The sequence below is a fragment of the Acinonyx jubatus genome, chromosome A2, assembly GCF_027475565.1.
Source record: "Acinonyx jubatus isolate Ajub_Pintada_27869175 chromosome A2, VMU_Ajub_asm_v1.0, whole genome shotgun sequence".
Classification (NCBI taxonomy): domain Eukaryota; kingdom Metazoa; phylum Chordata; class Mammalia; order Carnivora; family Felidae; genus Acinonyx; species Acinonyx jubatus.
Genome location: NC_069383.1, coordinates 36,753,155 through 36,766,326, shown reverse-complemented (window position 1 = coordinate 36,766,326; position 13,172 = coordinate 36,753,155). Strand labels below are relative to the sequence as shown.

General features: G+C 33.8%; 1 long non-coding RNA gene across 2 annotated transcripts in view; it reads left to right on the top strand.

Moving 5' to 3' along the window:
• The window catches only part of LOC113604116 (uncharacterized), a 426,541-nt gene that overhangs the window by 155,497 nt on the left and 257,872 nt on the right, over nt 1-13,172 (top strand). Inside the window, exons 5-6 of one of the 2 annotated variants that reach the window (XR_008296712.1) lie at nt 236-377; nt 4,080-4,164. This is a non-coding gene — a long non-coding RNA (uncharacterized LOC113604116). The other variant, XR_008296713.1, reaches the window with a different exon arrangement.

Genomic DNA, 13,172 nt, shown 5'->3' with positions numbered 1-13,172 from the left:
GAAACCAGGGATGTTTGTGCACAGAGGATAGATTATGTGTAAACACAGCAAGAAGGCAGCCATCTGCCAGAAGAGGAGAGAGGACATCAGAAGAAACCAAATCTGCCAATAGCTTGATCTTGAACTTCCAGCTTCCACAACTATGAGAAATAAATTTCTGTTGTGTAAACCAGCCAGAGTGTGTGACATTCTGTTAGGGCAGCCTTACTAAACTAAAGCACTTTGTCTTATTAAGATACTGGAAGAATTTGGTCCTAAAATACTATTGTAAATTCTGAAGAAACGACTGCTCACCTGTGTCAGCTAGCTATATGAATTGTCACACAGGATTATAAGAAAAGTGAATACCAACTCAGATTCAAGGATTCCCTAGAAAGGTATGAATAAATGAAATCGATATGTTGTCTCAGTCATCATGTAAGTGGAAGTTTATATCTCTTTAAGAGGCATCCTGAGGTTAAATTATGCATTTCGTAATGCTTTGTGTTAATCCCCATTGTTTTATAAATCTAAGAAGAGTAACAAGTATATTTGACTTGAAAATTTTTCGATGCTGCACTGGAAATGATTACAACATATTATATAGTTGGTTTGGAGGAATAAAACCTATTAAAGAATATTAAATGATACCCTCTTTTGGAGTCCAAATTAGTAATCAGTTTCTTTCTTGCCCTTGTTTGGCTCTGAAGAATTTATTTTATTTTATTTTACTTTATTTTATTTTGTTTTTAAAAAATTTTTTTAACATTTATTTATTTTCGAGACAATGTGAGAGACAGGGTGCAAGCAGTAGAGCTGCAGAGGGAGACACAGAATCTGAAGCAGGCTCCAGGCTCTGAGCTATCAGCCTGGAGCCCGATCGGGGCTCGAACTCACGAACCATGAGATCATGACCTGAGCGGAAGTCGGACACTTAACCAACTGAGCCACTCAGGCGCCCCTGAAGAATTTATTTTAAATACACAAGAAGCCTCATTTATTTGTTACACCTTAATTTTAGATAGGAGTCTTTTGTATAATTAATTTATCAGTTATTTTTTGTATTAAAGACATTTAAATAGCTACAGACCTCTAGTTTAATGGAAATGTCTTCTATTTTCCACCACAACAGTGATGTTTGGTGTCGCTTTGCTAATGTAAGCAATGCCTACTCCATCAGTGAAGGCAACAGTTCAAATGGTTTAAATAGTACACACAGTAAACCTCTCTACTCCAGCTTCTCCAACTTATTTTTTGATGTGTGACTGTCAGTTAATCTTAAATGTCAAACTTTCTCTATAAAGCAACATTATGGGTATCTTCTATCATAATACATGTATCAAGAAGGACAATTTATAAGATATGCAAAAATGTACCATTCCTCTATGAGTAAAATGATCTTTGAAGAGCCTTTGATAGTCAGAGATTACTCTAATAATAGATGTGAATTTTCAGTTAATACATTTCTTATGATAGTTACTTTTTAATTAGGGCCAATTAGTGTATGAAGTATTTTACTTCATTATTTTTCTTTCTTGCATTTGTTTGATCAAATATAACCTGTAAGAAATGGTTGGCAAGGCAGGCAACATATTTTCAAAGTTGAGAACAGTTATGGTAAAGGATGAGTGCTTAGAGGTTTTTAAATATTGATTGATTGGGGCGCCTGGGTGGCGCAGTCGGTTAAGCGTCCGACTTCAGCCAGGTCACGATCTCGCGGTCCGTGAGTTCAAGCCCCGCGTCAGGCTCTGGGCTGATGGCTCGGAGCCTGGAGCCTGTTTCCGATTCTGTGTCTCCCTCTCTCTCTGCCCCTCCCCCATTCATGCTCTGTCTCTCTCTGTCTCAAAAATAAATAAAAAACGTTGAAAAAAATTTAAAAAAAAATTAAAAAAATAAATATTGATTAATATTAGATTTATAGGTTATTTATGAAATAGTCTATTATATGGAATTTATAAGCTTTACAAGTAAATTCAAATAATATATAAAGCATAGTATTATAGTACTTTTTGTCATTTTATACAAGGTAAAATAGCTAAAACATGGGCATATAAAATAACAATGATAATTAATGAACTAGGGTTAAACTGTGCTTAGGTATAAATGATCGAAGGATACAGGCTTTGTGTCACTTAACATCTTCTCTGTCCTTTGAAGAGTATAAAATAATTGCAGTTCATACCAACCGCTAAGAAAATTCTTTACTGCTTTGAAAGCAGCCAAAATTGTCCTCAGAAATTCATGCAAAAGAACACAATTCCCTATTACTTTTATATAATTTGTAAGTAGTTTATATATGAAATGCATATGTATCTCAATGATGATTAAGATAGCTAACAGAATGCATACAGAATACTTTAGTTATCTCACAGTATATCCTCAAAAGAAAATAAAAACCAAGGTATTGATATAACCTTCCCACCTTGAATCTCATTGTCAGGCTGCAAATGTACAGGGGGTTAATGTGTCCATTTCTTCCCTCTCAACCTTCCTATTTATAGACTTAAAAAATTGCCGTGACTGGTGTAAGAAGAAAATGTCAAAAGGTTATAAAACACTGCGGAGAAAACATTTTTAATGAGTCTTCTGGTACCCCGAACTAAGAAAGATCAGAAATAAGGTTATTATAATAAAACCAGATAATGAAACAAGTGTTTGAGACATGTTTTCTAGTATTATTTCTACCTATCTATATTGCATAATTAGTGGTAGGCAAGTTAGGTTGTAAACTGTGAGAAAAACAACACATTTTTCCAATCTGGCTCCTTGCTCTGCTGCAGGCAGCTGGGAATGTTTTCCAGAAATAGAAGATGGCTGTAACAAACAATAAAATATAGGCAGTGAGAGCCACAATGATCTCTTTATCACATCTGTCATCACTGCACATACTGATGGATTTATCAGAATGCTATGTGAGTCTGAAGGCAATGTGTCACAATCTGTGGGTATGCCTGGTCCCAAAGGATTTATTGCTTCATTAGGAACCACAGGAAGAACTTAAATTAAATAAAAAATTTAAAATAATGAATTTATATTTCCTAATAACCTGGAATGAGATTTCGACTGCAATAATAAACATGTGCTTCAATTACACATATTTTGTTCTGCCTTTAGCCATTGCTCTTTTTAAAAAATGTTACTTCTTAGTTTCTTCTAACTCAGAAACACAGAGGGTTGGCTTTTGCTGGTTAAAGTTTAATGGTGTTGGAGGACTTCAAAACCAAAATGATAAAACTGGCTAGAGGTTCTTATCAAGTCCGTCAGGAAAGAAAACCACTTGTTTACATTGCTCAAGCGTGAGGTTTTATCCTCTCATATGGATTAATTGTATGACCTATGAGTGTGTCAAAAAGGATGCTAAAAAGGTCAGAAAATCTGGGTTCCGTTCAGCTCTTACAAACTGTGTGACTTTAGAGAATCATCATATCTTACCTCAGGATGTTGTGAGATTAAAATGCATATGGTAAATCTTTTGTGAAGTGGAAAATGATATTCCTTCATCTATGAGTGGACTAGAGTCATTCATTAGACTGGAGTCAGAGCACTGGAGCTCTAGATTTAATACTTTATGTTCAATAAGTTCTCCCAGTTCTGTGGGATTACCTGAATTTGGTTTTAGTGGTATAAAACTGCTTTGTGAAAAATCTGCTAGTAATATTTTTTATTTCTGAAGATCGTGCCTGTATGATCTTTAGTTATTCAATTAACCTTCTGAAATATTAGTGTACTCTATAGAAACATAAAGGAATCAGAGTAGATGATTTTTAATGTTCAATCCAGTCCTCCACTGTTTTACCACATTCACACTGCTCCTTCTTTGTATTGAAATCTGGGACAACAGGCACAGAAAAGACCTTAGGACTCAACATTTCCTGTTTGCATGTGGCTCAATGGAACTGAGATCATCTCCATCACTGGCTTTGTTGTCCAGTTTATCTTCATATTACAGGTTCTGTTACGGAGTACTTTCTATTTTGGTCGTCAGGATTCTTGCTTGTTTTCGCCTGAGGCTTGCAGAGTTATGAGTAAATATTTTATCAGTTAAATTCATACCTAAACTAACCCTTTCTTTTTCTTTTTTTTCTCTGTTTTCATGAAAGACTTGTCACAGAAACTACATACTAATGTCACAGAAACACAACATCAACAATTCAAAATTCCGAACCACAGTAATCTATCCCAAAGGTAAAAATTAGAAAGTTTCCAAATGTCATTCTGCTTTTGAAAGGACTATGATTCCTGAGCAATCACAGTTCTATTTCCTGTTAATATTGTTGCTCATGCTTTTTATAATGTTTTACAATTTTGAGAGATTAGGCCAATGTATGTTAAATGATCTAAAAAGCAGTAACAGTAAAAGCACTTTAAGTATAGGTAAATGTGCATAGAAAAATCATAATTTATTTAAGAAAGTCCACAGAGGATTGATTGTCAATATTTTAAATTTTACTTTCTGCCTCTTTTGTGATTTGGAATTATATTAAATTAATAATCCCTTTTACTCTTTTTCAATCAGTTTGTATTAGTTATGGTTCTCCAGAAAAACAGAACTATAGGTTGATGTATGTATGTATATATGTATGTATGTATGTATGTATGTATGTATGTATCTATCTATCTATCTATCTATTGGTTGGGATTTTTTGTGTTTTTGTTTGTTTGTTTTGTCTTGTTTTGTTTTTAAGGAATGGGCTCATGAACTTGTGCAGGCTGGCAAATCCAAGATCTGTAGGATAGGCCAGGAGGCTAGAGAATAAGAGTTGCAGTTTCAGTCAGAAGGCAGTCTTCTGGCAGAATTCTTTCTTCTTCTGGGAAGGCCAGTTTTTGTCTAGTAAAGTCTTCAGCTGATTGGATGAGTCCCACTCACATTATGGAGGGCAATCTGATTTAAATGTTAATCTTATCTAAAAAATATCTTTATAGAAACATCTGGAATAATGTTTGGGTCAACTGTCTTGGTACCATGGCCTAACTAAGTTGACCCAAAATTTAACCATCACACAGCCCTACATGTGTACTTTATTATTTTCTCTAGGATGTTGTTTTTGGACTTCCTTGGCTATCTTTAAGGCTAACCTACCATATAAGGTCTTCTAGCTTGAGTTCTCATCTTTTACCACAGTTCCGTTTTCCTGAGTGTCTTCCCTTGGATGCCCTTCAGGCACTTTCATTCCAACATGTTTAAAACAGAAACTCATTATCTTTTCTCCTTATCTACTATTTTCTTTATTAATGATAAGATTATTCAGTCTAGAAATCTTAGAATCATCTTTGAATTATCCCCTTCATCCTTTCCTGTAATGAAATTCCATTTCATTCACTTGCTCAACAATATTTATTAAATGCCTTCTAGGTGTCCAATAATGTGCTAGACAGTGTAAACAAAATAGTGATGAGGCAGAAAATAAACAAATAATCCCACAAATAATTCTAATTGTGATAAACTCTATGAAGAAAAAGCACAGGGTGCTAGGAGATTGTGTAACTGAGGGACCTCCTGTAGTATGAGAGGGACAGGCAAGGCTGACATAAGGATACATTAGTTAGCAGGCAAAACTGAGGAGTAAGGAGAAGAACAGTATTACAGGTGGAAGAAACAGCAAGTGCCAAGACCCTGATGTAGGATAAAATGAGAAGTGATATGATGCTTGAGTATTAACTCTGAGCCAGGAAATTTTATTCTCACAGTGACCCTATGACATAGGTATTATGATGTAGATATTACATAAATCAGTCAGTCCTTATTTTAACTGAAGAAACTGAGGCTCAGAAAGATTAAATAAGGGATTTAGGTTTATGCAAGATAAAGTGGCATAGGAATGAGGATTCCATTCCATTCTCTGCAGGAGACTCAGAGAAGAGATCCACAGCTTCTAATCATCCCATTATTGTCCCATCAGCAAGAGAAGGAAACACAATCAGACTTCGAAATCATTAGTGTATCCTGGTAAAGCAGTGTACAATATTCTGACTTTTCTAGACCAAGAATATTTTTTCCAGTGTATGGTTCACATGATCTCAATCACTTTGGAATAATTCACATTAAAGTAACACTAGACATTGATTAAATGTTTCACTTTCTTTTTTGCTCTTAATTAATTTCAGCATTAGTTTATTGCTTTCTTTACTAAAAGTAAAAATGACTTTTTTTAACATACCAAGATATTTGCTTTAATGTCATACAAGTGATTATGAATTTCAGATTGGCTAGATTTCAGAATAATTTACTACATCTTTTTTTTTTTACCCCTTGCAGGAAGAAGCAACACTTCTAATTAGAATAGAAATAGAATTGAAATAGAATAAAATTTAAGTGGACTCCATGAACATAACATCTCTTTTAATTTACAATTATAAACTTCACCAAAGGAAGAAATAGAATTCTCAGAAAGATGCATTTTGAAATTTAAAAAACTTGTCATAGATTTCTAGTTTTAATATTCACTACAGTGGCATTGGCACCTAGTTAGAAATTTTCAAACAGAGTATAAAACATAAAAGTTCATATAAAGTACACAAAAAGATGAAAAGAGATAAGAGCTATTGGTGATTCTCTTACAGTGGCCACTTTTCAATTTGTTGCACTGCAGTTTCTGGCCCCACAGCTTCATCTAAATTGTTTTTGTCTGGGGCCCCAGTGAACTCTAGATTGTTGAATACAATAGAAACTTTCGGTGCCATTAGATACAGCAGACCCCTCTTCACTTTTTTCTTAGTTGTGAGGGCATCAACCACTTGTAGTTTTCCTTTTGCTTCTTTTAGTGACTCTTCCACCATGTTCTTTGCTGGCACTCCTTACTAGACCTCCAAATGCTGGAAGGGAGGCATACTGGTTCCTCTTTGTGAACAACATGTCTTTCCTGGGTGATTGCATTAATCACCATTACTTAAAATATTATCGATGTGCCAAAGACTTCCAAAATATCTTTCCAATCCAAGTCTTTCTAGCTTCACAATCATTTATTCAGTAGCTTCCTCGATAATTCCATTTGGATTTCTCTTAAACATCTCAAATCTAACATGTCTAAAATACCCAAAACTGCTCCTTTGTCTTCTCATTTCAACCACTGTCTATCCAAAAAAAAAAAAAAAAAAAAAAAAAAACCAAAAAAACCTGTCATCCTTGATTTAGCTCTTTCCCTTCCATTGAATTCTTTTAATCTTATCTTTGACATGTAATAAATATTTCACTTCATTTCTTTGCTACCAGTCTCATAAAAGCCACCATCAGCTTTTGCCTGGACTCCTTCAGTAGCCTTGTAGCTGGTTTCTGCTTATATTCTTGCTTTTAGTCTGTTCTCCATACAAGGATCATTTAGAAGTAAAGGTCATCATTTAATGTCTCTGCTCAAAATGCTTTTTATTGTACTTAGAATAGAATCAAATGTTACCATGGCTTCCTAGGCCCTGTGACATCTTGCCCTGTCTACCGTCCCTATCATCGTGTGAACTGTTCTTCCTTGCCCATTCTACTCCAACACTGCTGACTGGCTTTCTTTTGACTCCTCAAATATGTCAAAGTCATTTCTGCTTCATTTCTGTTTCTCAAATATTCAACGTCTTCCCAGCTTTTGGGTTTTGTTGTTGTAGCCCTGCCTAAAAAGTTCTTTCCTCTTTTTTTTCTCTTTTTTATAATAGCTGATTTTTTAAAAATCTTTTAAGGACTTTTCCTTAATATTTCCTTTTCAGGGAGTTATTTCCAGACTGCCCTACCTAAGTGCCTCCACTAGTCCAGAGTCATACTCTCATATCATTCTGTTTAGTTTCTTTCCATCACTTATCCCAATTTGGAATCATCTTGTTTATTGCCTCTCTCCTATATTGCTAGATTGTAGGCAGTCTTTCTGTAAATTCAAAAATAGTCTTAAAAGTTTTTTTTTAAGGTGATTAGACAAAAAATGCTTTAAAATGAATTGATATCACAAAGAAACTTAGGAATTTGCAGAAGTCAAAAATGAAATAAAAGCAGGAATTCCTGGATTCATTGTGATTGCTGCATTAGTGGAATGGTGTCTTTGCTCTTTTCTGGTAAATTACTTTTATGTTGGGATGAGATGTTGAGAGTTTGTCTGCTCTGGGCCTCTTGTGCATCTTGTTGTCTTGCTGAGTCTTGCTAGACCAAAAACACCAAAATTGTAAAGCCTTTATTGACTAACTTCCTTGTTTTTTTCTCCTGAACATAATCTTGAAAAGTAAGGTTTTTGTCCATACTAGTTGTCCCTCTGGACAAGGAAGTCTTGATTTACAAATCTCTTGCTATAAAAAATAGTGAATTGTCTAAACTCAGGCTTCATCTCCTGTAGCACATCCTCACAAGCCCTCCTTGTGGCTTTTTGTTTTGGGGTTCATTGAACCACAATAGCAACTAGACTGATAATCGTTATATTGTTTTTGCTGTAATCTCTTTTCTGTGACCCGAGAGTCTTGTGTCTTCTTGTCAGCTTTTATGGCTTGTATAGATGCTTTGGCAGGCATTCTCTTGGTTCTTTCCCTCTTCAACACTATCATGTTTACTTAAGTGCATAAAATCCCAACAAAAGAGTGTCAATTTCCAATCCTGTCTTTTCCTCATAAACTCTGATTAAATATGTTTGGCCTTAGTATATTCTTCAGTTTTTTGTTTCTTGTTTTTTTTTTTAACTTCTCTTGTATTGCTTCCATCTCTGGTTCCCTGTGTCCCATTGTCTTATTTACTAATTACCTTTTCATTTGCTTTTCTTATGCTTGTTTAAATTGTCTATTGTATGTTACATATCAACAGTTATGATTTTTTCCTAGAAATTCCAGTTCTTTTTTCAAATCTGCCGGACATTAAAAAAATTATTCCTTACTCATGTTTTCAAGTTCATCTTTTATTTTAAATACTTTTAAACACATTTAAAGAAAATTTTTTAGTGTTTATTTATTTTTGAGAGACAGAGTGCAAGTGGGGGAAGGGGAGAGAGAAGCACAGAATCCAAAGCAGGCTCCAGGCTCTGAGCCGTCAGTACATAGCCCATTGTGGTGTTTGAACCCACGAATGGTGAGATCATGACCTGAGCTGAAGTTGGACATCTAACCGACTGAGCCACCCAGGTGCCCCTAAACACATTTTAAAATTGTTTCTGATAATTCAATAATTATCAGAATAACTCTGAAATATCAGAATAATCTGAAAATATAATGTCTGATAAAAATATATCTGATTCTTTGAGGTTTTGTAACATGTGTTTTCAGCTGTTTCTTCCTCATGGTGCCTTATTTCTTCATACATTTTGTAATTTTGGAATGTAAGTACATGTTCAGTTTGGTCTGATTCAGTGACCTGACATGAGATAATTCCTGTAGAAAAGGATTTGAGTTTCCTTCAGCCAGGTACCCTGGAAAACCCCCAGTCTGAGGCCCTTTAAATGAATTATTAAGGATGAATCTGTTGCTAAAATTACCAAGGGTGACTTTTGGCTCCCTCAGTACCCCAGAATTCAAAGTCTGGGAGGAGACAGAAAAGTTTTCCAGCTACTGACTTTTGCCAGTAGGTACATATTCTACGTTCATCATTTCATTGAGATTGTAGCATTGAGGGTCTTTACTTTTTCCAAATTATTGTCTCACGATGTCCTTCATGTTCACTTACAGATTGTTGTACTATGATCTTCTTTCTTCCATTATACATGTAGGGCTTTTCTCTTTTTCTTCTATTTTTACAGTTCTAGCTTGGAAGGTTAACATATGATTACTATTTTATGATTACTATTTTTTTTTGTTGTCATTGTTACCCTTAAATTTTAATATGCATTTTTAACAATATCTTACTCTTTCTCTCCTCATTTAGAATAACATAAGCCCATTAGATCACTATAACTGTAAATCTTCTCTTCCTATTTTCCATGTATTTTTATTTAGCATTTTAAGTGCTACCTTTTTTATGAAAATAAACTTTTATTTATTATTTTTTTAATGTTTATTTTTGAGAGAGAGAGAGAGCAGGAATGGGGAAAGGGCAGGGAGACAGGGGGACAGAAATTCTGAAACAGGCTCCACCCTGACAGCAGAGAGCCCAACACAGGGCTTGAACTCATGAACCTTGAGATCATGACCTGAGCTGAAATCGGACACTTAACCTACTGAGCTGTCTCATTAAAATAAACTTTTTTTTGGATTTTTATTTAGTTTATTATTTTTAAAAATTTACATCTAAGTTAGTGAGCATATAGCGCAACAATGATTTCAGGAGTAGATTCCTTAATGCCCCTTACCCATATAGCCCATCCTCCTTCCTAGTATAATATACACAGAGAAAAATAGACTTAAGGTTCCAGCTCAGTGAAGTTTGCAAAGATTTTACAAAGTGAACACAGCTGAGTAATCACTACTAAGATCAGAAATAGAATATTTCTGAAGTAGAATAGCATTCTGGAGACACTTGTATACTCTCTATCATTACCTCTCTCAAAGGTAACCACAGTTTTGACTATTGATTAGCTTGACTAAGTTTTGGTTTTGAACTTTATTTAAGTAGAATAAATAAAAAAAATGTAATAAATGCTCTTTTGTGTTTGGCATCTTTACTCAGTATTATTTGTGAGGTTTATCCATATTTTTGTATGTGACAGTGAGTTGTTTATTTTATTGTTATAAAGCGTATGAATATATTTATCCATTTTAATACTGAGGGGTATTTGGATTGTCTCCAGTATTTAGCTGATACTAATATCAGCTATTCCAGTATGATACTATTGATGCTATGAAAGTGCTATGAAAATTTTTACATATGTCTTTGGTTGCATATATGTGTGCATTTTTCTGTTGGAGTAGAATTACTATAACATAGGGAAGCATATGTTCAACTTACCAGACTTTGCCAACCAGTTTTTCAAAAGTGATTATTCCAATTTACACTCTTACATAAAGTGTTTGAGAATATCAGTTGCACCAGATCGTTGCCAATATTTGGTATTTCCAGTCTTTTTCATTTTAGCCACGGTGGGTATATAGTTATATTTCATTGTGCTATTAATTTGCTTGTCCCTGATGAATAATAACACTGAATACCTTTTTAAATACTTAGTAGCCATTTGCTTATCTTTTGTTTTGAACTCTATTTTAAAGTGTTTTGCCTGTTTTATATATTGTGTTTTTTTAATCATTGATTTCTTGAAGTTTTATATACTGTATACAAGTCCATTTTCAGATAAATATGTTACAAATATATTCTCCTAGTTAGTGCCTTGCCTTTTCATTCTCTTAATGGTATCTTTTCATATCAAGTTCTTTATTTAACTAATCCAGTTTATCATTTTGTTTTGTTTACATAGACAAACCAACAGTTTTATCTTCTAGAGAATTCATTGTCTTACCTTATACATTAAGGTCTACAATCTACCTGGAAGTGATTTTTTTCCTCCGTGATGTTCAACATGAGTCAATTTATTTTATTTTATTTTTTAATTTTTTTAGTGTTTACTTCTTCTTGAGAGAGAGAGAGAGAGACAGAGAGAGACAGAGAGAGACAGACAGCGAACAAGTTGGGGTGGGACAGAGACAGAGAAGGAGATTCAGATTCTGAAACAAGCTCCAGGCTCTGAGTTATCAGCACAGAGCACGACGTGAGGCTCAAACTCTGGAATTGTGAGATCATGACTTGAGCCGAAGTTGGACGCTTAATGGACTAAGCCACCCAGGCGCCTCCAGTTTATTTTTTGAGTACGAATATCCAATTAATCTAGCTTCATCTTCTTGAAAAGGTCATCCTTTTCTTCTCTGTGCGATAGTGCCATCTTTTTCATAAATCAAGTGCCTGTATAAATGTAGGACTATCTCTTCTGTTCTTTGATCTTTTTGCCTGTCTTGCACCAATACCACAGTGCCTTAATTACTCTAGCTTTAGCGAGACCGAGTTTGTTCTTGTATTATTTAAGAATTTCTGAAATCATTGTTTCACTCTATGCTAATTTGGATGTAAATTTTAAAAAATAAAAAGTAAAATTAAAAAAAATTTTCTGGTTATTCTTGCCCCTTTATGTTTTCACCTAAATTTTGAATTATCTTGCCAGTTTAAAAAAAAAAAAGTTATGCTAGGATTTTGATTGGAATAAAAAATCATTAAATTTGTAGATCAGATTGGGGAGACTTGAAATCTTTACCAAATTGAATTTTGCAGTTTATGAACATTAACATATCCTTTAATTTATTTAAAACTTCTTTGCTCTCAATAATGTTTTATATATTTCTTTATAACACTTTCACCTTTTGTGCCATTGTCGTCATGCCACCTTGGATTTGTCTCTCCCCATTTAACCATTTTTATATATTTTGCATAGTTAATTGGATCTACTAATCTGCTTACTAATTTTTATATTCTACTCTTTCCATCTGGGATCAGTTTCTTTCCTATTGAATATGTCTTTTAGTATATCAGAAAGTGTTCATAGTGTGTTTGTCAAAAAAAAATTTTATTTTGGCTATTCTGTGAATTTCTTTTTTACCTGGAATTATAATTCTAGTTTTAGCAGTTATTTTTCTTTTGTGTTTTGAAGACATTTCATTGCCTTCTGATTTTTTTTGATACTAATAAAAAGTGTTCTGTCCATTGGAAGCATGGACACGCCATGTATCTTTTTCCTGCAGATACATCTTTTAACAATATCCCTTTGTACTTGATAGTTTTCAGATACTTTATATTCTTTAAATTCTCTGGAATATTTTATATTCTTTATATTTATATTCTTTAAATTCCATTAAATTCTCTGTGTTTTGTTTTCATCACTTCTGCTAAGTATGTGGTGGTTTTCTCCAATCTGAGCATGTATTCTTTTAAAAACATTTTTCATTTTGGAAAAATCTTAATACAGTATTCCTTTAAATAATGATTCTCCTTATTTCTCTGTTTTCCTATTTCAGAATTCCTATTGGACATTGAATTGTTTCCTCTGAATTCACCCTCCATGACTTTTAACCTACTTTTCATATTTTCTATCTCTTTAAATTATCATGTGGTATTCTGGATCATTTTTTCAATTATAACTTCCATTTACCTTATTTCCTCTTTAGCCTCCTATTCTAGTTACTAACCCAACCATTGAATACATCCATTAGTTTTTTTTTAAATTTAATTTAATTTTTTAAATTAAATTTATTTATTTATTTTTTCAACGTTTATTTTTATTTTTGGGACAGAGAGAGACAGAGCATGAACGGGGGAGGGGCAGAGAGAG